The following is a 24,328-nucleotide window of genomic DNA, read 5'->3' on the forward strand; positions in this document are numbered from 1 at the left end:
CTCAGGAGCACAAAAGCTGACGTTTCGGGCCTAGACCCTTCATCAAAGAGGGGGATGGGGAGAGGGAACTGGAATAAATAGGGAGAGAGGGGGAGGCGGACCGAAGATGGAGAGTAAAGAAGATAGGTGGAGAGAGTATAGGTGGGGAGGTAGGGAGGGGATAGGTCAGTCCAGGGAAGACGGACAGGTCAAGGAGGTGAGATGAGGTTAGTAGGTAGATGGGGGTGCGGCTTGGGGTGGGAGGAAGGGATGGGTGACAGGAAGAACCGGTTAGGGAGGCAGAGACAGGTTGGACTGGTTTTGGGATGCAGTGGGTGGGGGGGAAGAGCTGGGCTGGTTGTGTGGTGCAGTGGGGGGAGGGAACGAACTGGACTGGTTTCGGGATGCAGTAGGGGAAGGTGAGATTTTGAAACTGGTGAAGATGTCAACTTGGTTAGTTTGGTTTTAAGTGTTCCATTAGCTCTCTCTACTATCCCTGCTGCCCGAGGGTGGTAGTCACAGTGGAATTGTTGTTGGATGTGTAATGTATCACACAGTTCCTTGTTAATTTTCTCTACAAAGTGAGAGCCATCGTCTGAACTAATTTGTCACGTTACTCCAAACCTGAGTATTATTTTGGTTAATGACAGTTTTACTACTGTTGAGGCTTTGTTGTTTGTCGTTGGGAAAGCCTCTATCCACCTACTGAAAACATCCACAATGACAAGACAATATTTATAACAGTTTACGCGAGGCAGTTCAATAAAATCTAGCTTAATGTATTCAAACAGTCCACCTGGCAAGGGTGTTTTTCCTGGTGAGCATCTCACCCCCTGACCCACATTGTTTTGCTCGCATGTGGGACAAGACGCTACACGAGACTGGGCTGCCTCAGTCAGTCTGGGGTGCCACCAGGTATGGAGCATAATACCACTCATTCCCTCCTTGCCAAGGTGGGTGTCAGAATGCAGGCAGTCAACAAGCATAGGTAATAAAGTATTAGATACACACACTTGGTCGACTGGTGTAACCCAAAGGCATGAGGACGCAGAATGCAAACATCCATGCGCCTTCCAAATATTCTTTTCAGAAGCAGGGGCGTCCCCCGTGTAAGTGCCGAACAGTGACCATATCTGGCATGCCCGTCTTGTCTGAAGGTGTGCGATTTACCGCCTGCTTGTTCATAGAGGGTATAATAAAAATTTGGTCTGCAGCAGCCTGTTTAGCAGCCAGATCAGCCCGAGCGCTGCCCCGAGTAACTGTCGAATCAGAGGCATGGGCAGCACATTTGATAATAGCCAATTGTTTCGTTTTAAGTGTGAAACTGTTTAGGGAGGAGGATTGCCTGGAGGTTTTCAACAGACAGGGAATCCTGGATGGGTGTACCTGAGGACGTTAAAAATCCACACTGGGTCCGGAGAAGGGAGTGGGGCATCAGTAAGGGCCAGGCGGGGTGAGGTTAGAAATTGGTTCCTCAGCGGGCAGTCATGTGGGGGTTCGCTCAGAAATGTGACTGGGTTAATACTGGAGCAGGAAGAGACAGGGAACAAATCGCAGGGAGAACCTGTGAACAAAGGGGTAATCCCTGGGATACAGTGCCCAGGTGAGTGGAGTAGTAGGCAACTGGACGTTATAATTCAAGTTTAAAGGGCCTATTGTAAACCTGTCAGTTTCAGTATGATGTCTGTGCGTGTGTAAGTGATGTAGTACCACACGGGGTAGGGCACTTTCAATGCCCACTCCGCATGATGATTGCTGTCAGTCAGGAGGAAGGGCAACAGGGTGAGCTCACAGGAGGAATCTCTGCTCTGTGTCATGTCTCATTTGCACAGTGTCACCATATCCCATTTACCAAACTGAACCAGGGAGGCATTATGGGCACTAACATTGCAATGGTATCCAGGACTTAGAGAGAGAGTGGCAGGAGGGGAAGAAAACTCCAGTTCGTTTAAAAAATTACCAAGCAAGAGTTGGATTTATACGTGCAAAAAAAATTAACCAAATTTACCATACACAAAAATCAGAAATTCTTGGGGAAAAAAGAGAATTAATGTTGCAGGTGGGCCCCAGGACCCAGCAGAGCCACAGCTGTGGGAGAAACTGCAAGTTTCAAGAGGTATCCGTTACCTGGAGAAGTGGGCGTGAATTTCAAAACAGTGGCGTGTGCCATTGATGGAAAGGCGCTCTCCTGCCTTAAAGCAGGGGGGTGGGGTGGAATTTCACAGTGCTGGATATCTCGAATGGTTTCTGGTCTATCCCGGTTCGGCAGGACCAGTACAAATTCGCATTTACTTTTACAGGACAACAGTACACGTGGAGCTTTCTGCCACAGGGTTTCCATTATAGCCCCAGCATTCTCCACCAGTGTATGGCAGACTGTTTAAAAGATTTCAGTGAGCCACACAGGCTTGTACAGTACGTGGATGACATCCTGTTGTTCACAGACAATAGTGAGGAACATGGCCCCCTACTGAGTGAGTTGTTACAACTCCTGTGCAAGAGCGAGTTGAAGGTAAACCCTAAGGCGGCACAGATAGGGTTGAGGGAGGTCAAGTTCCTGGGACTGACCCCCAGGGCTGGAGAGCGCAGCATAGATGCAGCACAGGCTCGATCAGGGGCCCTTGACATAATGAAACACATCTTTTGTGGCTTCCAAGGGGCATCGACTTGCATTGCATTTTGACCCCCTTGTTTTGGGCTTGGGTGAGGGACCGTGCGATTAGGGAGTTGCCGGTGCATTTTTTCTCACAGGGGTCCTTCTTTAGGGGTTGGCTATTCGAGGATCTCTTCCAAACTCTGTCCTCACATTTACTATCCTCTGCATGTGAGATGGGACGATCATATTCTTCGCTGCTTGTGGAGTCGCCAGGAAACAGTAAACAGGTGTTAGAAGGTCAAGTAGGCTGCACCCAGGAGTTATGTCTTCCTGGGCTTCTCATGGGTTTTAAAAGGATCCTTCTGTTCACTGACCGTCTGGCCTGCGCCCTGTTTCCTGTTTGTCTGTTTTGTTTTAGATCTGGTATGACAGGAGGTCGGGTCAGTACAAGCCGTGGGCTTGTCAGGGGATCCATGTGGGCTGGCTACTGAAGGGCTAGGAGATTCTATGGGAGGTTTAGTTTGGGCAGCGTACGGTGGCGGTTGCTGGGACTGATGGCAGTGTTGGGGTGCCTGCAGATGTAGATTGGCCAAGGACGGGTAGGGCTCTGGAGGGGGTAGCAGTCCCGATGAGGCAGAGGGATGCCTTCCCCAGTCCTCCTCGGTCTTGCTCATCTGTGTCATTAATTTGGAACAACATCGGCACGCCAGATATGTCAGGAGGTACCTCCGATTTTTTGTTTTCTGTCAATGCGGACTGCCGCTCTAGCCCACGTTCTTTGTCTCGTTGTTCTCTCTCCTGCCTTTCTTGGTTAACTCTTTCCCTTTCATTCGTCTCATGATCCTCACACTGCAGTTTTAAAACTTCACAAGTTTTTGGTTTCCCCTCGTTATCACAGGCACTGATCCGTCTCCTCTGTGCATTATCCACCCAAATGGCCAGTTTTGATCTTTCAGTCAGCTCCTCAGCTCTCTTTCTCCAGAATGACATTAACCCTTTCCAGTGCCTCTTCTGCTTTAGTGCATAGATCTATATCCCGCGTTCTCCCCAATGGCCAATTCTCATTTCCCAATCTTTTGTTTAAGCATGCTGACAGACGTCTGTACTGTACTTCATTTTCGGGATTATCCCGGCATAATCGATGTAAAGGAGTGCCAACACCTGGTTTATCCAGTGTTTGTCCCATTTTTTCCTTTGCTTTTTTTTATTAGCGCTTTCACTTTTTACTATCCATATATACTACTGCAGTGCACTTAGTCTCAACACCCACTTCAGGGTCCTGACCTTCACGTGGGTGATTCCCCTCTTAACAACCGCTCTAAGGCAGGGTGGTTGAAACAGACAGACACTAACTACACTGTACCTAGGTCTTACACTAAATGCCCTACCTTTTCCCTATTGCCCGACAAAGGATTTCACCCCCGGTCACCGGGTGAAATCTACCCTCCTGGATTTTCAAAATTACCAGTTATCTGACCTGGGGACTCTAACCCCAGCCACCAGGGACTCGAACCTCCCGGATTTCTTTACTCACCTGGGGACTTGAGCCTCCAGGCGTTAGGATTTAGCAGTGTTCAAGACCCTGAGTTAACTCGGGTTCCGTCAGTACAGAGATGCGCAGGGACGAAGGGTCGCACGGATGGCAGGTTAGTGAGAGAGACCAAGGTGAATCGTACCTTGCGGGCCCGTCCATCTCACTCCACCAACACTCTAGCGATCACTTATTCAGCCCTCCACATGAGAGTGCTGTATATGTTCGAACCCTGCTCTTGCGCCAAATGTCAAGTTCGTTTTTGGAGACCCTGACGGACTTGCTGCAATAACAAGACACTGACCTGTTTAGAAAAACACAAATCCCTTTATTACCAAGTACAAGCTGTGGAGAATCACTGTACTCAGCGTGCAGAGTCTCACAAGTAATTTTCCCCGAGCAGCGGACAGTTCCCGCTTTTTATACTTTACAAAAGACATGATACATAAAACGAGTTCACAATTTACAATGACATGATACATAAAACAATTACTACAACAGACAAAAACAGGATACCAAGCAATTATTACATCAACAACATAAAAGACCAGGATATAGTATCGATTGCTAGTGAAGCAGCTGCTAATGGTAGGATGCGATTTCGAGTTGTTGTCTGGGACAGATTGTGATTTCAAGTTGCCAGTGTGTCTGGCTAGAACCAAATCAGTGCCCTGGCCCCTTTGTCAGCGACAGAAGTTACATGCTTCAGAGGTTTCACACCTTTACAAAATTTCCCCACCTAACCCTATGTGAAACAGTTTGATTCGGATTTTAATTCAGTCAGGAGGCTTAAGACAGTGTCTGCATACCGATGTGTGAGAAGAAAAGGAGTTACAAAAGCTTTACACTGAATTCCTAGCTGGGCAGGAAGCTTCAGGGCAGTGCCTGCATATCTATGTGTAGGTAAATAAGAGTTTACTTCTATAAGTTAAAGTCACTGTGTAGGAATCAAATGCAGATAAAAGACTTTAATTTATAGAAGTATATAAATGATTGGGATGTTTTCACATTAACATCTCTCAGACAGTTTAACTGCAGGTCCATAACAGCGTAACATCAGTTACGTATAACTTGTGATAGTCATATAAGTATTGCTCACCCAGCTGTGAGCAGATGGTGGGGTAGAGAAGCTCTGAAGATAGTATGGAAGTGGCAGTCCTGTTGAAATGAGAGGACTCAGAACTTTGTCAGAAACTGAACAGCATCCTGTTTTGTAGTAAGTAACTGACATATAAATTTATTTTATATCAATGTTACATGCAACCATTATGATGTGAAAATGCCTCAATATGCTGTTTCTGAGTAGCTGTAAATGGAAGAGTGTCTCTGAGCGAGGCTTATAGACCTCTTCCGCGTGTATGTGGCACACGTTTCAATCAACTCAACTTGTTTCAATCTAGTGAGGTCTGAAGACACAATGTTTTCAAAAACCAGCTATCCAAGGAAGAATAATATTCTCTGGTTCCTATTGAATTTAGCTTTCTTATGATTCCTTAATACAATGCTCTGTCAAATGGAGCCTTAAGATAGTGGATAGTCACTCTCACATTTCGAATACAACTGTTTGGTCCATGTTTTCACCAAGAATGTAGGGAGGAGAGGAGATGAGTGGCCCTTGCTTAACTCAAACTGAGATCCATCACTATGATATTACGAAGCAAGAGCTGTTTGATGTTATGGTTGTCACCCTGTTTTGACTGCATTTACGTACTGACAGGCCAGACAACTGACTGAAGGCTTGTCCACACAGACCACATGTATGGTTTCTCTTCACTGTGAATGACACTTGTTCCTTCCATATTCAAAGCTCCTGAGAATTAAGTGTTCCTGGCAATTTTTGATCCAGTGTTTGAGTTGAGCTGCCTGTCAGTAAATGTTCCCTTTCAAATTTCCTGGAAAATAAATTTAATACAGTTAAAAGTAGAATGAAACCTGCCGGATTGCCAGCTGATCAAAAAAAAACTGCGGCTGATGTAAGTCAGGAATGAAAATAAAAGTTGCTGGAAAAGCTCAGCAGGTCTGACAACATCTGTGAATGAAAAAAAAAGTGAATGTTTGGGGTCTGGTGACAATTTCTCAAGTTCAGAGTAAGGGTCACCGGACCCGAAACAGAAACTCTTTTTTTACTTCACGATGTCGTCAGTCCTGCTGAGCTATTCCACTTGGATCATTTGATATCTTTGAAAGGACAGAAGATGAAAAATACAGGACAAACCAGGCTGTGGGAACTGACTGCAGAGCCAATCATTATTTGTGCAGAGCCAGAGTGGGAGGTTTGAGTGAGACCACAACAATGCTGTCGGTGTAACAATGCAAACCGTACAACTATCTGACCATCTCGTGTGTCTGTCTGTAACCGGATATGTGTAAATGACCGAAGCTGGCTGAAAATGCATTCCTGCAAGCAAGGCGGAATTCATGGTCCTCCTTTCAATAATTAATTCCCCTTTTGCACTGGTGAGATTTGTATTTGGAGTACTGTGTTCAGTTCCGGTCACCCAACTTTAAGAAGGTTATGAAACATTTCGGGGCAAATTCAGTGGACTAATACCTGGAATGAGTGGATTGCCTTAAAAGAAAATCCAGAGGAAAATCTAGACAGGCTCGGCCTGTATCCTCTGGAGTTGAGAAAAGAAAGAGGAGACTAAATTGAAACATGAAAAATCCTGAGGGGACCTGACCAGATGCATGGTGAAAACATGGTCCCTCTTCTGGAAGGCTCTAGAACTGAGGGTCATTGTTTAAAGGTAAGGGTGAGTCCATTTGAAATAGTGGGGAACATTGCTTTTCTCTCAGAGGGCTGAGAACCTTTGTGATTCCCTTTGTCAAAAGGCAGTGGATGCAGAATCTTGCTATTTAAAAAAAAGGCAGACTCTCGCTGACCAAGACAATGAAAGATATTCTGAGATATGCAGGCACAGAGAGCTGAGGTTGAAATTAGATCAGCAGTGATTTCATTGAGTCGCAGAGCAGGTTCGAGGGGCCGAGTGGCCTACACATGTTCCTCATTCCTTTGTTTGAATAAACCGCAAGACAAAGAAACTCGAGTCTTGTCTGATTACTGTGGGTGAGCTGGGTCAGGGTTTGTGCTCCCACTTCACTCACCCAGTGGATTAGTTCCTCTCTACACCCCAAACAGCTTCAATTAACATTGGAAAAATATTAATCACATCAGCTGTCATCCTTCTAAGTTACAGGGAATACATCGTTCCCAATGAGATGATGCATTTTAAATCGGAGTAGAGAACACACAAATTAGGAATCAGAGTTGTCCATTGTGCCCCTCGAGCCTCAAAAAGGTCAAAGCTGATCTATTTACACTTGGATTCCACATTCCCACTTGGCCTTAATTGTTTTCTAAAAACATCCTGTGGGCATTGCTGGCTGAGTTTAGTTATCATGGAGAAGGTGGCAGGGATCTGCCTTCATGAACTACTATAGTCCATGAATGGTAGGTGGACACATAACGCTGTTAGGGAGAGAATTCAGGATTTTGGCTCACCAGCACTGAAGGTATAGCAATACATTTCCAAGTCAGGATGGTGAGTGGCGTGGAGGGAATTCACGCCCAACGCCGAGTCCACAGCATGGAAAAAAGGCTCTGCTGGCTCGGTCTGATCTTGACACTATCTTGCAAGTACTCTGTTATTCCATCTTTTATAGCTGACCCTAACATATTTTGCCAACCAACAATTTTATGCAAATTCCCTGTTTTCTTTCTGACTCCCTTCTTACATACTTGGGTTACATTAGCTATCCTCCAATCCACAAAAAACTGACAGTCTATAGAATTTGGAGGATAGCCACTCATGCATCTGTTATTTCTACAGCCACTTCCTAAGGTACTTTGAGATGAAGGTTATCAGTCTCTGGGGATTTATCTGCCTGTTATCCCATTAGTTTTCCCAATATCATTTTCCTACTAATACTGATTCGACCTTCCTATTAGACCCTGAGATCCCCTTAATTTTGGGACATTATTTGTATCCTCCTGATTGAAAACCTCAGACATATTTAATTGGTCTGTGATCACTTTGTACTCCATTATAAATTCATTGTTTCTGCTTGTAAGGAGAACCCATATTCTTCGTGACCAGTCTTTCACTACCAATCTTCAACGAAGAGTTTAATGATGATCATGAAACCGTTGTCAATCGTCAGGAAAAAAAAAGGCATCTGGCTCACGGATATCCTTCAGGGAAAGGATCTGTTATCCTTACCTGGTTTGGTATGTGTGTGACTCCAGCCGTACAGCAATGCAGCTGACACTTGATAGCCCTCTGGGCAATCGGAGATGGGCAATAAGTTCTGGCCAAGCCAGCAAAGTCCATGTCCTGTGAATGAATATAAAACAAAATTCTATTGGTTTGTATGGTCCCTGCACCATGCACTCATGTTCTGTATTCTCACTCTGATTAAATCCCTTTGTTTCCCTTTGCAGAAATCTAAACTGCTCCCAATCCTGTTGTCAGTTGTTTTATTGGCCTAATTGTGTATGTTGCTTCCTTAATTTTAATATGTGTTCATTTCCCTTTCTGTGCTGTGGTTTGATCATGTTTCCCATTTTGTTCTTACGCCAGGCTGCGATGAATAACTTCCAAAGCTTGCCCACACCCTCTTTCAATGTTTGCCATTACCCATTTCCCATCATCCATTTAAACACTGATTCACCATTTATCACAACTGGCTCGTGCCTCATACCATTTTAACTTCTTTCACTTAATTATAGGACCAGAGTCTCAGAAACAACATAATCACACTCCAGCTTTGTGAAGAATTCTATCCTATTGTGGTCACTCATCCTTAAGGGCCCATACTCAACTGGATTGTCAATTATTCCATCCTCATTAGACAACACCCATCTGCTTCTTCAACATGTTGATTCATAAAATTGTACCATGTAGACGCTAAGGATTCCTCCTGCACTGTACTGCTACAGTGTGATTTGGGCAATTTATAAGTAGGTTGCAGTCACCTGTAATTAAAGCCATAACTTTATGCCTTATATCTCTCAAATCCACCCTAATGCCTTCCCCAATATTACTGCAGCTTGGGGTCCATATGCAGCACTAAGGTCATTTTCTGTCCATTGCTCAACCCAAACAGACTCTACTTCAATACACCCTGTATCCTGGCTCACATCAGTTTCCTGTTTTAATCAGCAGCTCCTGACAAATCCTTTTCCCTCTTTCCTGCCCAATCCATCTTCCTCAGACAACCCACTGATTCCAGGTTTCAATCTTGTAAACCTCCTCTGAGCCACTTTGAATAAACGAACAGAAGACCAAAACCTGCAGACAGTATTCGAGATTTGGTCTGACCCCTTCCTTGTACAAATGAAGCAGAACATCTTTTCATTGATGATTATTTGTTGTCATAACAAGGGAGATGGTCTAGTGGCTTTCTGGATTTCAGAGAGATCTTAATCAATTGGGGCAATGGGCTGAGGAATGGCAGATTGAATTTTATTTGGATAAATGTTTGTTTTACCACAATGCAATACTTCACAAAGGCAGGAATTGCACAATTAATGGTTGGTCTCTGGGGAGCGTTGCAGAACAGAAAAAAACCTCGGGTTTCAGGTACATCATTCTTTGAAATTTGCATCACCGGTAGACAGGGTGGTTAGGAAGGCATTTAGCACACTTGTCTTCATTGCTCAGGCCTTTTGAGTACAGGCGTTGGGAAGTGAGGTTGGCGAGTCCTCTTCTGGAGCACTGTGTGCTGCTCTGGTCGTCCTGTTGTGGGAAGAATATTGTTAAACTGGAGCGGGTTTGGAAAAATACTTACCAGGATATTGTCAGGAATGGAGGGGTTGAGTTATAAATATACGCTAGATTGGCAGGAACTTCTTTCACGGGAAGGTTAGAGGTTGAGGGATGACCTTATGTAGGTTTAATAAAATAATGAGAGACACAGATGAGGAATAGCAACTGTCGTTTCCTCAGGTGGGGGATTTCAAAACCAGGGGCATATTTTTAAAATGAGAGGAGAAAGATTTTAAAAAAGACATGGAGGGCATCTTTTTGTTTTACATAGAGTGTTCAGTGAGTGGAATAAACTGCCAGAGGAAGTGATGGATGTGGGTAGTTACGATGTTTGAAAAACATTCAGATAAGTACATGAATTTGAATGGTTTGGAGCGAATATGGGCCAATTGCAGGAAGTTTTTTTAAATAAGGAAAACATTGCTGCTATCACTAGAAGAGATGTTTCTGAAAAATCATCCCATAAAAACATATCTTGAAATTAGAAATAAGAAATAAGAAAGGAACAATCATCTGATGGGATTGTACCATAGGCTTCCTAATAGTCAGAGGGAAACTGAGGAACAAATATCCAGAGGGATCTCTGATATGTCTAAGAATAGCAAGGTTATAATAGCTGGTGATTTTCAGTTTCCAAACATTTACTGGGACATCCATTGTGTTCCAGGTTTAGATGGTGAGCATTTTGTGAAATGTGTTCAAGAAATTTTTCTTTATCAATAAATCGATGCTCCTATGGAAAAAAAAGGCATAGTAAGTGACTGAAGTGACGGTACAGGGAAACTTTGAGTCTTGTGACAGAATTACTATCAGTATTAAAACAATTGTGGAACAGGATATGCCTTCCAGAAAAAGTAAAAGCTTTAACTGGAGTAAGGCAAATTTTAATGCTATAAGAAAAGAACTTTCAACACTTCTGAGGAAGGATTAACAGACCCGCAACATTAACTCTGATTTGTCCTTCACAGATGCTGCCAGACCTGCTAAGCTTTTCCAGCAGCTTCTGTTTTTATAACTTTCAAAAGTTGACATGACTAGACGGCAGGTATAAGGATGTCTGATAAGTGGGGGGCTTTCAAAAATGTGACAATTCAGAGTCATTATGTCTCTGGTACAGTGAAAGGTAAGGCTGGTAGGATGAGAGAACAATGGGTGAAAAAAGATACTCAGGTTTTAGTCAAGAATAAAAAAAATATAAATTAGCAGATATAAATAAAAACTCGGCTCAAATGAATCTCTTGAACAGTGTAAGTAGTGTTAGGGGCATTCTTAAACAGGAGATCAGGACAGCAAAAATGCAACATGAAACTGCTTTGGTTGATAAGGTTAAGAATAATTCAAAGAGTTTCTCCAAGTGCATTAAAAGCAAGAGAGCACCGAGAGAGCAAGCAGGGCTCCATGAGGATGAAAGAGGTCAACTCTGTGTTGAGCATCAGGAAAGGAGAGGGATTTGAAAGGAATATATTGCATCAGGTTTTACTGTTGAGAAGGAAATGGAGGGGGGAACAAGTCAGGTGTAGAAATATTTTGGTTTGAAAACTACTCATGGGGATGGGGGAGATTTTTAATGAATGTTTCTCCTCAGTATTTACTAAGCAGTGAATGATGGATGCTAAGTAAATAAGGGAAGCAAGTGGGGATGTTTTGGACTATCAAGGTGGCGTTTGCAGCCTTCAAGCACATTAAGGTTGATAATTCCACTGGATCTGATGAAGTCCATCTTCGGACACTGTGGGAGGCTGGGAAAGAAATTGCAGAGACCCTTGCAGAGATTTTTCCCTTCATCTTTTCTCACGACTGAAATTCCAGAAGACTGGAGGGTGGCTAACGTTGTCCCATTGGTTAAGAAAGGTAGCAAAGACCAGCCAGGGAACTACAGGCCAGTGAACCAGTGGTAGAGAAGGTATTGAAGATGATATTTAGGGAGTCAATCAACCAAAGCTGGGATATTCAAGATCTGATTAGGGACAGTCAGCATGGATTTGTGCACAAGAATCATGTCTGACAAATCTATTCAAGTTTTCTGAGGAGGTAAGCAAGAGGATTGATGAGGTTAGGGCAGCGAATGCTGTCTATATGGACTTTAGTAAGGCCTTCAACAAGGCCCCATATGGCAGCCTAGTCATGAAGGTTCGGTTGTGTGGGATCCAGGGAGAGCTAGCTCATGGGATTCGAAATTGGGTCGATGGTAGGAAGCATAGCGTGATGGCTGAAGGTTGGTTCTCGGACTGGAGGCCTGTGGCTAATGGTGTGCCACGGGGGTCGATACTGGGATCTTTGTTATTTGTCTCTTATATAAATGATCTGGATGTGAATGTATATGGCATGATTAGTAATTTTGTGTCATCTGCAAACTTAAGAGGTTTCGTTGAGGTATCAAAAATTACAGGGTATTGTGATCAGATGGGTAAGTGGGCTGAGGATTGCCAAATGAAATTCAATAGAGCTAAGCGTGAGGTGTTGGCCTTTGGAAAGTTCAGCCAAGGTAGGAGTTAGACAGTGAATGGTAAAGTTCTGAGGAATATTGTGGAGCAGAGAAACCGAGAAGCACAAGTGCATAGTTGGTGGAAAGCAGCATCACAGATAGACAAGGTGGTGAAGAAAGCATTTAGCATGCTGGCCTTCTTCGGTCGAGGCATTGCATATAAGAGTTGGGATGTTATGTTAAAGATGTACAGCTCATTGGTGAGGCCACACTTGCAGTATGGTGTACAGTTTTGGTCACCCTGTTACAGGAAAGGCATAGTTAAACTGGGAAATGGGCAAAGATTAGTTACAAGGATGTTGCTAGGAATAGTACGCAAGTTCTAAGGAGAGATTGGCCAGGATTGGATTTTATTCCTTGGAATGGAGGAGAATGAGGGCTGACCTTGCTGAGGTGAAAAAAATCATGAGAGGCATAGATAGGATGAATGCACATAGTCTTTTTCCCAGGGATGGGGAATGGAAAACTAGAGTGTACAGATTTAAGGTGAGAGGAGGCAGATTTAAGGAGTACATGATGGGCAACTTCTTCACACAGAGAGTGGTGCATATTTGGAATGGGCTGCCAGAGAATGTGGTTGAGACAGGTACAATAGCAACGTTTAAAACACATTTGGGCAGGTACATGGATGGAAAGCGTTTGGAGGGGGATATGGACCAAATGCAGGCAATTAGAAATTGCTGAGAGGGCACCATAGTCGGCACAGGCCTTTTTGGGCCGAAGGGCCTGAATCCATGCGGTATTACACTCTGACTTTAAACCTCCAGGTCCTGCTCTAGTGCATCAAACCATGTTGTGGGAAGTTAAAGAGAAAACATGGGATCCCTTTGCAGAAATATTTGTATCATCTATCATTACCGGCAAGGTGCCAGATGACTGGAGAGTGGCTAAAATTGTGCCTTTGATTAAGGGATATCAGGAGAAGCCTGGGAGCTGTTGACCTGAGTCTGAATTCTGTTTTGGGTACGTAGTTGAAGGTAATTGTCAAATGTAGGATTCATGTATTTGGAGAGTCAAGGAATGATTAGTTGATTGAGTTTTTTGGAGAAGTAACAAAGAAGATTATTGAGGGCAGAGTGGTGGAAGTAGTTTATTTTGACAAGAGTAAAGCCTTTGACAAGGTTCCACAAGGTGGACTAATTAGTCAAGTTAGATTGTATGGGATTCAGGGGGAGCTTGTCAACTGGATACAAATATGGTTTAGTGACAGGACACAGGGACTGGTAGTGGAGGGTTGTTTATCAGACCGGAGGCCTGTTCCCAGAAGTGTTCCACAGGTGTCAGTGCTCACTCCAATTTTGTTTGACTTTATATAAAAAAGTGATTTAGATGAGAATAGTGGAGACATGGTCAGTAAGTTTGCAGATGACACCAAAATAGGCAGGATAGTGGACAGCGAAGTCGGCTGTCCAAGATTACGAAGAGATCTTGATTTATACGGTCAACTGGCTGAGGAATGGCAGGTGGTGTTTAATTTGGATAAAGGTGAGGTATTTCATTTTGGTAAAACAAACAACATCAGTACTTGTACAATTAAACGTAGGGCCTTGGGGTTAGTGTTGTCGAACAGAGAGACCTCAGGGTTCAGGCCTTTAATTCTGTGAGGTTGGCGTCACATGCAGAAAGGGTGGTTAAGTCGGTGTTTAGCCTGCTTGCCTTCACTGCTCAGACCTTTTGAGTATAGGAGGTGGGACATTATGTTGAAATCGTGCAGAACATCAGTGAGGCCTCTTCAGGAGTAATGTGTTTACTTCAGATCTCCTGTTCTTCAAAGGATATCATCAACCTGGGGAGGATTCAGCAAAGATTTAGCAGCAAGTTGCCAGGAATGGAGGTTGAGAATCATAACGAGAGGCTTGATCGGTTGAGGCATTTTTCCACTGCAGTCTCGGAATGGAGGGGTGATTTATATGTTTATAAAATCATGAAGAGTACAGATAAGGTGAATGGACGATCCCTTTTCATTTGGGAGGGGAATTCCAAGACTAGGGGGGCTGGGGACGAAGCAAGCTGAAACATTCCCTGTTCATGCCTGAATCTGGACAGTTCTTATTGCCAGGCTATTTGACAAAGGGCCAAAGAGATGGAGGTTAGGTGATGCTTCTCGTGGCTGGATTAACTTTCTACTCCTGGTGGCTTCATGCTACACTTACAGTCTATAGGTTACCAGTACTGGAGGGTATGAGTTATGAGGAGAGACTGGGACTTCACTGGAAAATAGGAGGTTGACCAGTGACTTTAGAGAGGTTTATAAAATTGTGAGGGCTATAATGTGAACAGCAAGGCTCTTCTCCCTTGGATAGGGGAGTCTAAACAACAGCGTAATTTTTAACGGGAGAGGAGAAAGATTTGAAGTGCAGCATTGAGGAGCTGTTTCAAACAGAGGGTTGTTTCTATGTGGAATGAACTGCCAAAGGAAGTGAAAGATGCAGGTACACTTCCAATATTTAAGAAGATGTTTGTAAAGGTACATGAATAGGAAAGGTTTAGAGGGATATGGAACCAACTCAAGCAAGTGGGACTCGTTCAGTTTGGGAAGCCTGGTCGGCATGGACAAGTTGTAACGAAGGAGGCTAGAGAACTCAGTAATAAATTTTGATGTTTTGAAAATAGTTCACATTACAGGAGACGAAGTGCAAAATGACTCAGAAAATATAAAGGTTGATAAATCTCCAGTACCTGATCTCGTGTATCTGAGGATATTGTGGGAAGTAAGGGAGGAAATTGCAGAAATATTCGTATCATCTATAAATATGGGTGGGTGTGAGATGACTGGAGAGTGGGTGATATTATCCCTTTGTTTTAGATGGGAAGTGGGAGAAGCCTGAGAACTATGAACCTTAGCCTAACACTGGAAAACTGTGACACAATTAGAGTTAGTAAGGATTTACGAAAGGGAAATCATGTTGGACAAAACTGCTGGAATGTTTCAAGAATGCAATATTTAGAGTTGAAAAGTCAGTGGATGTGCCTTATGTCGGCTTTGAGAAGGCATTCAAAGGCCCAGCAGAAGAGATTAGCACGTAGATTTAAAGCATGAGAGATTGGGTATTCACAGGGATACAGAACTGTTTGGCACACAGAAACAGTCAGAATAAACAGTCATTTCTTGTATGCCAGCCAGTGACCAGTGTGGTACTGTGGTCCATGGTGGATCCCAGGTATGCATACAATCAATTAGTTGTTTAAATGAGAAATGCGTCTCAGTTCGAGATTATCCACTTGGATTACAAAACTAGGAAAACACAAGTCACTGACAGTAAGCATGGAGGTGTAGCAGGGGGTGAAGAAGGCAAATGGTATTTTGACCTGCAGAGTTAGAGGATTTGAGTACAGGAGTAGGGATGACTTAATGAAATTGTACAGGATCTTAGTGAGACCACACCTGGGATGGTATGTGTAAATTTGGAATTTTTATCCGAGGAAGGAACTTCTGGCTGTGGAGGCTATTCACAGCAGTTGATCAGACTGATTTCTGGGATGGCAAGTCTTACATATAAGGATAGGATGGATTGGTTAGGATGAAATTCACTGGAGTTTAGAAGAACGAGGAAAGATTTCACAGAAACCAATAAAATTCTAGGTAAATACAGGAAGGATGTTGTCAATGACCAGGAAGTTGGAGCTTAGGGGCATGGGCTAGGCCTGTTAAGGACTGAAATGAGGAAATTTTAAAAAAATACAGAGACTGGTGATTCTGTGAAATTTGCTGCCACAGAAAGCAGTTAAGGCCGAACACTGGATGTTTCCAAGAAGAACATGATATGTCTAGTTGTCAGGGCTTAAGGGATCAAAGGGTCTGGCTCTAAAGTGGGAAGAGGCTGAGTAGAATGATCAGCCATGATCAAAGTGACGAGCGGAGAAGGATCGAAAGCTGCAATGGCCTGCACCTGTTCCTATTTTCTATGTTTCTATTCAGTTGAATGTGGAATATACGAACAAAATGACGATAACTGACACAAAAACAAGCACGACCTTATGACCACTGGAAGAAAATCCTATAACTCCTGACGAAATTGCAACATGGGAGTGACTTCACTGTGCAGACTGCAGCAGTTCAAGAAGGTGCAGAGTGATTTTGGAAGCTTCTGCAGTGGCTGCTTTGTCTCTCGTTTTCAATCCAGTTTTCAAGTTGTTGAATGCCCTGAGAAAAGTAACATAGTATTTCAGAAATATCTTTGGAAGTTTGCTGATACTGGGGGAAGCAAGGGGTGGGATAGGGGCTCGAGGTACAGAAGTGGGTAAAGTTGGGGAAGAGGGACAACGAGAGAAACAACTGGCTGGATTTTGTGGTGGGGTGAAGGGCAAAGAATAACCCCAATATCCAAACCACACGGCCCCACCCTGCTCAGCTCTCTCCCTCCACTCTATGGTCTTTCTCTGAGCCTCTGTCACACCAGCAGCCAGCTCAGTGTCAAAGATGTGCATTTGCCCCAGTTGTAAATTCCTTCTGTTTGACCACATTCCCTCACAGACTTGCTGGCACCAGTTCCCAGTTGCTGACCTTATTAATGGCCAAAAGAGTCTACACGGTTTTCGAATAAGAAACAACCTGCAATTAACTTCCAGGCCCGGCCTCAGAAACCAATAATTGATTTTGTATTGTATTTTTAGCACAACTGCTGCTCACAGTCCAGACGTCACCGTTCAACTCTCAGATTCAAGCCAAAAATTATTTTTAAAAACTCAGTGAGGGTGCTAACACTGGACACAGTGGAAAGACCTCTAACCAGTGAGTGCACGTTGGAGTTCTGCTTTACTGAGAACACCTCTCATTGCTGTAATAACATTCTGAAGTGGCTTGACAGGGTAAAAGCTGACAGGACCTTCCCTCTCACAGGACAGTCTAGGCCTGTTTCAGGGAAGAAGCCTGAGGCTCTCTGCAACCTACACACAGCACCACAAGACCCCTGTTTGTGACTTGAGACCTAAACTGAGCTGACATCGAACGACCAATAGCAAGCAAGAGGCGGGACAGAAAAGGCACCGGAAATGCTTCTCCTCCAACCAATCAAAGGTCAAGGGCAGGGCCCAGTTCAAAGTCAGGATCACCGGACCCGAACGTCAACTGTGTTTACTCCGTTACAGAAGCTGCCGGACCCACGGAGCTTTGTTTTGTTCACGTCATACGCGCGGCGGGTGGGCGGGGTTATTCTCCCACCAATCAGGGGGAGACAATGGGAACTGCGGAAGGTGGAGAGTGTGAGATAACAAGCTGTGGAGCTGGATGGACACAGCAAAACAAGCAGCATCTCAGAGGCACAAAAGCTGGTGTTTCGGACCGAGGCCCTTCATCAGAAAAGGGGGATGGGGAGAGGGTTCTGGAATAAATAGGGAGAGAGGGGGAGGCGGACTGAAGATGGAGAGAGGAGAAGATAGTTGGCTGTTGGTTTATTCGCCGAGTTTGGCAAATGAATTACAAACGTTTTGTCTCCAGTCGAGAAGACATCATCAGTGCGTAGCTGTTGCTGCGTAGGAGAAGATAGGTGGAGAGGAGGCAGGCAGGTCAAAGAGGCAGGGATGGAGCCAGTAAAGGTGAGTGTAGGTGGGGAGGTAGGTAGGGGATAGGTCAGTCGGGAAGGATGGACTGGTCAAGGGGTCGGGATGAGGTTTGTAGGTATGAGAGCGAGGTTTGTAGGTTTGAGTGCGAGCAGCAGCGGAGGCAAGACGGACCCAGAAGACTGCAGCTAAGGTAGAGCAGTTTATTTTTAAAATTACTTACTGGTAGCGGGCAGCGGTGTTTTTCCCCTTTCAGAGAAGGAGCGGGAGCAGCAGAGGAAGTGACGAGGACCAGAGGGGCAGCCGGGAAGGAAAGCAGTGAGTATAAATACTCACCCTTCGACGCCAACGGCCATTTTGAGTGCGAGCAGCAGCGGAGGCAAGACGGACCCGGAAGACTGCAGCTAAGGTAAAGCAGTTTATTTTTAAAATTACTTACCGGTAGCGGGCAGCGGTGTTTTTCCTCTTTCAGAGAAGGAGCGGGAGCAGCAGAGGAAGTGACGAGGACCAGAGGGGCAGCTGGGAAGGAAAGCAGTGACCATATATATCAGCAAGGCGGCTGAGTGGGTGTTCAGATAAGTGGGGTATGGATGGTAGGGCAGTTGCTTGCTCCTCCTGCAGAATGTGGCAGTTGGGAGATGTGGCACACGTCTCCGCTGGCTACATCTGCGGGAAGTGCACCCAACTACAGCTCCTTGAAAACCGTGTTACGGAAATGGAGCTGGAGCTGGAGCTGGATGAACTACGGATCATTCGGGAGGCAGAGGGGGTAATTGAGAGGAGTTATCGGGAGTTGGTCACTCCTAAGGCTCAGGACGAGGATAGATGGGTTACAGTTAGGGGGAGGAAAGGGGACAGACAGACAGTGCAGAGATCCCCTGTGGGCATTCCCCTCAGCAATAAGTATACCGTTTTGGATACTGCTGGGGGGGATGACCTATCAGAGGAAAGCCATAGTAGTCAGTTCTCTGGCACTGAGCCTGACACTGTGGCAAAGAAGGGAAGGGGGCAGAATAGAAAAATACTCGTGGTAGGGGACTCGATAGTTAGGGGATTTTGTGGTCAGGATTGGGATTACCGGAAGGTACGTTGCCTCCCTGGTGCCAGGGTCCGGGACGTCTCCGATCGGGTGTATAAGGTTCTAAAAGGGGAGGGCGAACAGCCAAAAATCGTGTTACATATTGGCACTAATGATATAGCCAGAAATAGGATAGAGGATATAAAAAAGTGATTTCAGGGAGTTAGGATGGAAGCTGCAGAGCAGGACGAACAGAGTAGTGTTCTCTGGTTTACTACCGGTGCCACGAGATAGCGAGGCGAGGAACAGGGAGCGGGCGCAGCTTAACACGTGGCTACGCAGCTGGTGTAGGAGCGAGGGCTTCAGATATGTAGATAATTGGGATGCCTTCTGGCGAAGGTGGGACCTGAACAAGAAGGGTGGGTTGCATTTGAACTAGAAGGGGACCAATGTCCTGTGTGGAAGGTTTGCTCCAGTAGTTCGAGAGGGTTTAAACTAGTATGACCGAGGGGTGGGAACCTGAGCTGTATACCAGAGGTGAAAGTTGATGCAGGTGAGGCAGTCGCAAGAGGCAGACCAGCTAGTGGGAAGGAACCAAGGGATCGGTTAAAGTGTGTTTGCTTTCATGCAAGGACTATCACGAATAAAAGTGATGAACTTAGAGCATGGATCAGTACCTGGTGCTATGATGTTGTGGCCATAACAGAGACATGTTTTTCTCATGGCAGGAATGGTTGCTGGATGTTCCAGGGTTTAGAACATTTAAAAAGAATAGGGAGGGGGTAAAAAGAGGAGGGGGTGTAGCACTACTAATCAGAGAGGGTATCACAGCTACAGAAGCTTCCATTGCCGAGGAAGATCTGCTTACTGAGTCAGTATGGGTGGAAACTAGGAACAGCAAGGGAGTAGTCAGCTCGTTAGGGGTTTACTACAGGGCCCCCAATAGCAGCAGGGAGATTGAAGAAAGCATAGGTCGACAGGTTTTGGAAAAGTGTGGACGCAGTAGGGTTGTTGTAATGGGTGACTTTAACTTTCCTAATATTGATTGGAACCTCCTTCGAGCAGATTTGAATGGAGCTGTTTTTGTAAGGTGTGTTCAGGAGGGTGTCCTAAGGCAGTACGTTGAAAGGCTGACGAGGGGAGAGGCCATTCTAGACTTGGTGCTCGGAAACGAGCCGGGGCAGGTATCAGATCTTGTGGTGGGAGAGCATTTTGGTGATAGTGACCATAACTGCCTCACATTCTACATAGCTATGGAGAAGGAGAGGATTAGGCAAAATGGGAGGATATTTAATTGGGGAAGACGAAACTATGACGCGATTAGACATGCATTAGGAAGCATGGACTGGGAGCAATTGTTCCATGGTAAGGGAACTATAGACATGTGGAGACTGTTTAAGGAACAGTTGTTGCGAGTGATGAGTGAATATGTCCCTCTGAGACAGGCAAGAAGGGGTAAGATAAAGGAACCTTGGATGACGAGAGCGGTGGAGCTTCTTGTGAAAAGGAAGAAGGTAGCTTACATAAGGTGGAGGAAGCTAGGGTCAAGCTCAGCTAGAGAGGATTACACGCAGGCAAGGAAGGAGCTCAAAAATGGTCTGAGGAGAGCCAGCAGGGGGCACGAGAAAGGCTTGGCAGAACGAATTAGGGAAAACAAAAAAGCATTTTGCACTTATGTGAGGAATAAGAGAATGGTCAAAGAAAGAGTAGGGCCGATCAGGGATAGCATAGGGAACTTGTGCGTGGAGTCTGAGGAGGTAGGGGAAGCCTTAAATGAGTTTTTTTGCCTCTGTCTTTACGAAAGAAACGAACTTTGTAGTGAATGAAACCTTTCAAGAGCAGGTGTGCATGCTGGAATGGATAGAGATAGAGGAAGCTGATGTGCTGAAAATTTTGTCAAACATTAAGATTGACAAGTCGCCAGGCCCGGACCAGATTTGTCCTCGGCTGCTTTGGGAAGTGAGAAATGCAATTGCTTCGCCACTTGCGAAGATCTTTGCATCCTTGCTCTCCAATGGAGTCGTACCTGAGGACTGGCGAGAGGCAAATGTAATTCCTCTCTTCAAGAAAGGAAATAGGGAAATCCCCGGCAATTATAGACCAGTAAGTCTCACATCTGTCGTCTGCAAGGTGTTAGGAAGGATTCTGAGGGATAGGATTTATGTCCATCTGGAAGAGCATAGCTTGATCAAATACAGTCAACACGGCTTTGTTAGGGGTCGGTCATACCTCACAAACCTTATCGAGATTTTTGAGGATGTGATTAGAAACGTTGATGAGGGTCGAGCTGTGGATGTGGTGTATATGGACTTCAGTAAGGCATTTGATAAGGTTCAACATGGTAGGCTTATTCAGAGGTCAGGAGGAATGGGATACAAGGGAACTTAGCTGCCTGGATACAGAATTGGCTGGCCAACAGAAGACAGCGAGTGGTAGTAGAAGGAAAATATTCTGCCTGGAAGTCAGTGGTGAGTGGTGTTCCACAGGGCTCTGTCCTTGGGCCTCTACTGTTTGTAATTTTTATTAATGACTTGGATGAGGGGATTGAAGGATGGGTCAGCAAGTTTGCAGACGACACAAAGGTCGGAGGTGTTGTTGATAGTATAGAGGGCTGTTGTAGGCTGCAGCAGGACATTGACAGGATGCAGAGATGGGCTGAGAGGTGGCAGATGGAGTTCAACCTGGATAAATGCGAGGTGATGCATTTTGGAAGGTCGAATTTGAAAGCTGAGTACAGGATTAAGGATAGGATTCTTGGAAGTGTGGAGGAACAGAGGGAGCTTGGTGTGCAGATACAAAGATCCCTTAAAATGGCCACCCAAGTGGACAGGGTTGTTAAGAAAGCATATGGTGTTTTGGCCTTCATTAACAGGGGGATTGAGTTTAAGAGTTGTGAGATCTTGTTGCAGCTCTATAAAACTTTTCTTAGACTGCATTTGGAATACTGCGTCCAGTTCTGGTCGCCGTATTATAGGAAAGATGTGGATGCTTTGGAGAGGGTTCAGAGGAGGTTTACCAGGATGCTGCCTGGACTGGAGGGCTTATCTTATGAAGAGATGTTGACTGAGCTCGGTCTCTTTTCATTGGAGAAAAGGAGGAGGAGAGGGGACCTAATTGAGGTATTCAAGATAATGAGAGGCATAGATAGAGTTGATTGCCAGAGACTATTTCCCAGGGCAGAAATGGCTAGCACAAGAGGTCATAGTTTTAAGCTGGTTGGAGGAAAGTATAGAGGGGATGTGAGAGGCGGGTTCTTTACACAAAGAGTTGTGAGAGCATGGAATGCGTTGCCAGCAGCAGTTGTGGAAGCAAGGTCATTGGGGACATTTAAGAGACTGCTGGACATGTATATGGTCACAGAAATTTGAGGGTGCATACATGAGGATCAATGGTCGGCACATTGTGGGCTGAAGGGCCTGTTCTGTGGCGTACTGTTCTATGTTTTCCACCACACAAAGCCATGTTTACTATCCCTAATCAATGCTTGCCTGTTCAAATGCATGTAAATCCTATCCGTTAGAATGTGCTCCAGCAACTTACCCCGGACTCATGTCAGGCTCACTGGTCTGTGGTTCCCTGACTTGGCTCATCATTGTTTCCTTTTCCAGTCCCACTCCTCCACTGATCACAACAAATTTTAAATGTAACTAGGATGGTGATGTGGCTGATGATATAGACATCAAACTGGGTCAGGGTCGGTGTTAGGAACAAGTCAGGCAGTTTTCTTTGATCTACTGAAAAGCACGTTTATGACCAAAATAAAGTTACTCAAGCTGTGATGGATAGAAGAATTAAAACAGTTTAGATCTGCAAATAGGTCCATTGATATTTTCCATTTCTAAAATTAATCACACAAACACACACACACGCACACACTCGTACGTACGTTTGATGACAAAGTCAAATGTTGATTTGAAATAACATTGTCCCCATAATAGTTGAACTCATGATAAAAAGAAAAATGCAACATTTCCCCAGATGTTACTCTGCTTCCAAATGTGTTCTGGTCGCACCAGTTGTTGTCAATGAGATTACTTCCTGGAACAGGTAGATTTGGCTGAATTCCCTTTGCTTCAAGCAGTGGGAGATTCCAGTGATTCCTTGTCATGAATCCTCCATGAGTGGTAAAGATGACTGACTGGTGTTTCACTCTCATACATTGTTGTGATGAGGAAGGAAAGAGAGAGGGAGCAATAGGCTGTTGCCAAACAGGGAGGTTACATTATTTTAACCACACTGAGTTGAATCACACAATAACGTTATTCGGCCCCCAAACTGGAACACGTGAGGTTTCCTTGAACTTTGTAAGATCTATATGTTTCCACCAAATTTCCTGCTCCATGTCAGTGCATCATTGCTATTGGCGTACACAGAGCAATTTCCATAGCAGCAAATGGGCCTACTTGATTTAAATATATGTTTATATGTCCCTGCGTAATTTAAAAATAAAAATGTTAATGTCTTCACAATATCTGTGTAAAAATGAAAGTGTCTTATTCCTAAATAAACACAGAAATTACTAGAAAAGCTTAGCAAGCCGAAAGCATCTAGAAGTGAAATCAGAGTTAATGTTTCTTGTCCAGTGAACATTCCTCAGAACATGCTTTCTTTTTTTTTAATTAGTTCCTCAGTTTTACTCTCCCACACACGAGGAAATATCCAGCAGGTATTCACCAGCTGCACTCTCTGCAAAATCTTAGATAGTTAAGAAGATGATTTATTTTTCTTAGGTCTGTGCGGTAAATCCTCCATAACATAATTCCTTCATGCCAGGACAGTGTACAGAGAAACATTTTTGAAAATTTTCAAATACAGTTTTTTTTGCACTTTAGAGCATCATAACTACTCGCAGAGCACCAGATGTGGTCTCAGCAATGCCCTGTACAGATGCAGGGAAACATGCCTAAGATCATACCTGGCACGCTTTGCAAGAAACAAATTCATTCAATTCGCTTTCCAAATCACTTCCGGCATCTTCAGAATAATATTATATGATTTATGTACCAGGACACACAAATCCCTCTGTAGCACCGACCTCCGCGTTCCTTCTCCATATTGTATAATTTATGACTGTTTTATCCGTTCCCCAAAACTCACATTTCCCATAACCCACACTGTACTGTTTTATGTGCAATGCTGAAAGTTTGTTCGTTATCATCACCTGTCTACAGCCTGTTGCAGATGCTCTGCCTCCACTTGACATCTTATTGGATGACGATGCTAGCTTACTAGCACATGGAGCTCCAATCCAATCTGCCCTTGATCCAAACTGATAATCTAGTTTGTAAACTGTTGATAGTCTCACACTGATCCCTGAGGAATTCCAGTAGTTGCAGCTTTCCAAACTGAAAATAAATAATTCTCTCGAATATGCATTTCCTGTCAGCTAATCAGGGCTCGCTGTGTAGCAGCTGGGAAAGGTTGCAGGGTCCTTCCTGTGGTGTGCAGCTGG

Source organism: Stegostoma tigrinum, chromosome 7 (assembly GCF_030684315.1).
Source record: "Stegostoma tigrinum isolate sSteTig4 chromosome 7, sSteTig4.hap1, whole genome shotgun sequence".
Lineage (NCBI taxonomy): Eukaryota > Metazoa > Chordata > Chondrichthyes > Orectolobiformes > Stegostomatidae > Stegostoma > Stegostoma tigrinum.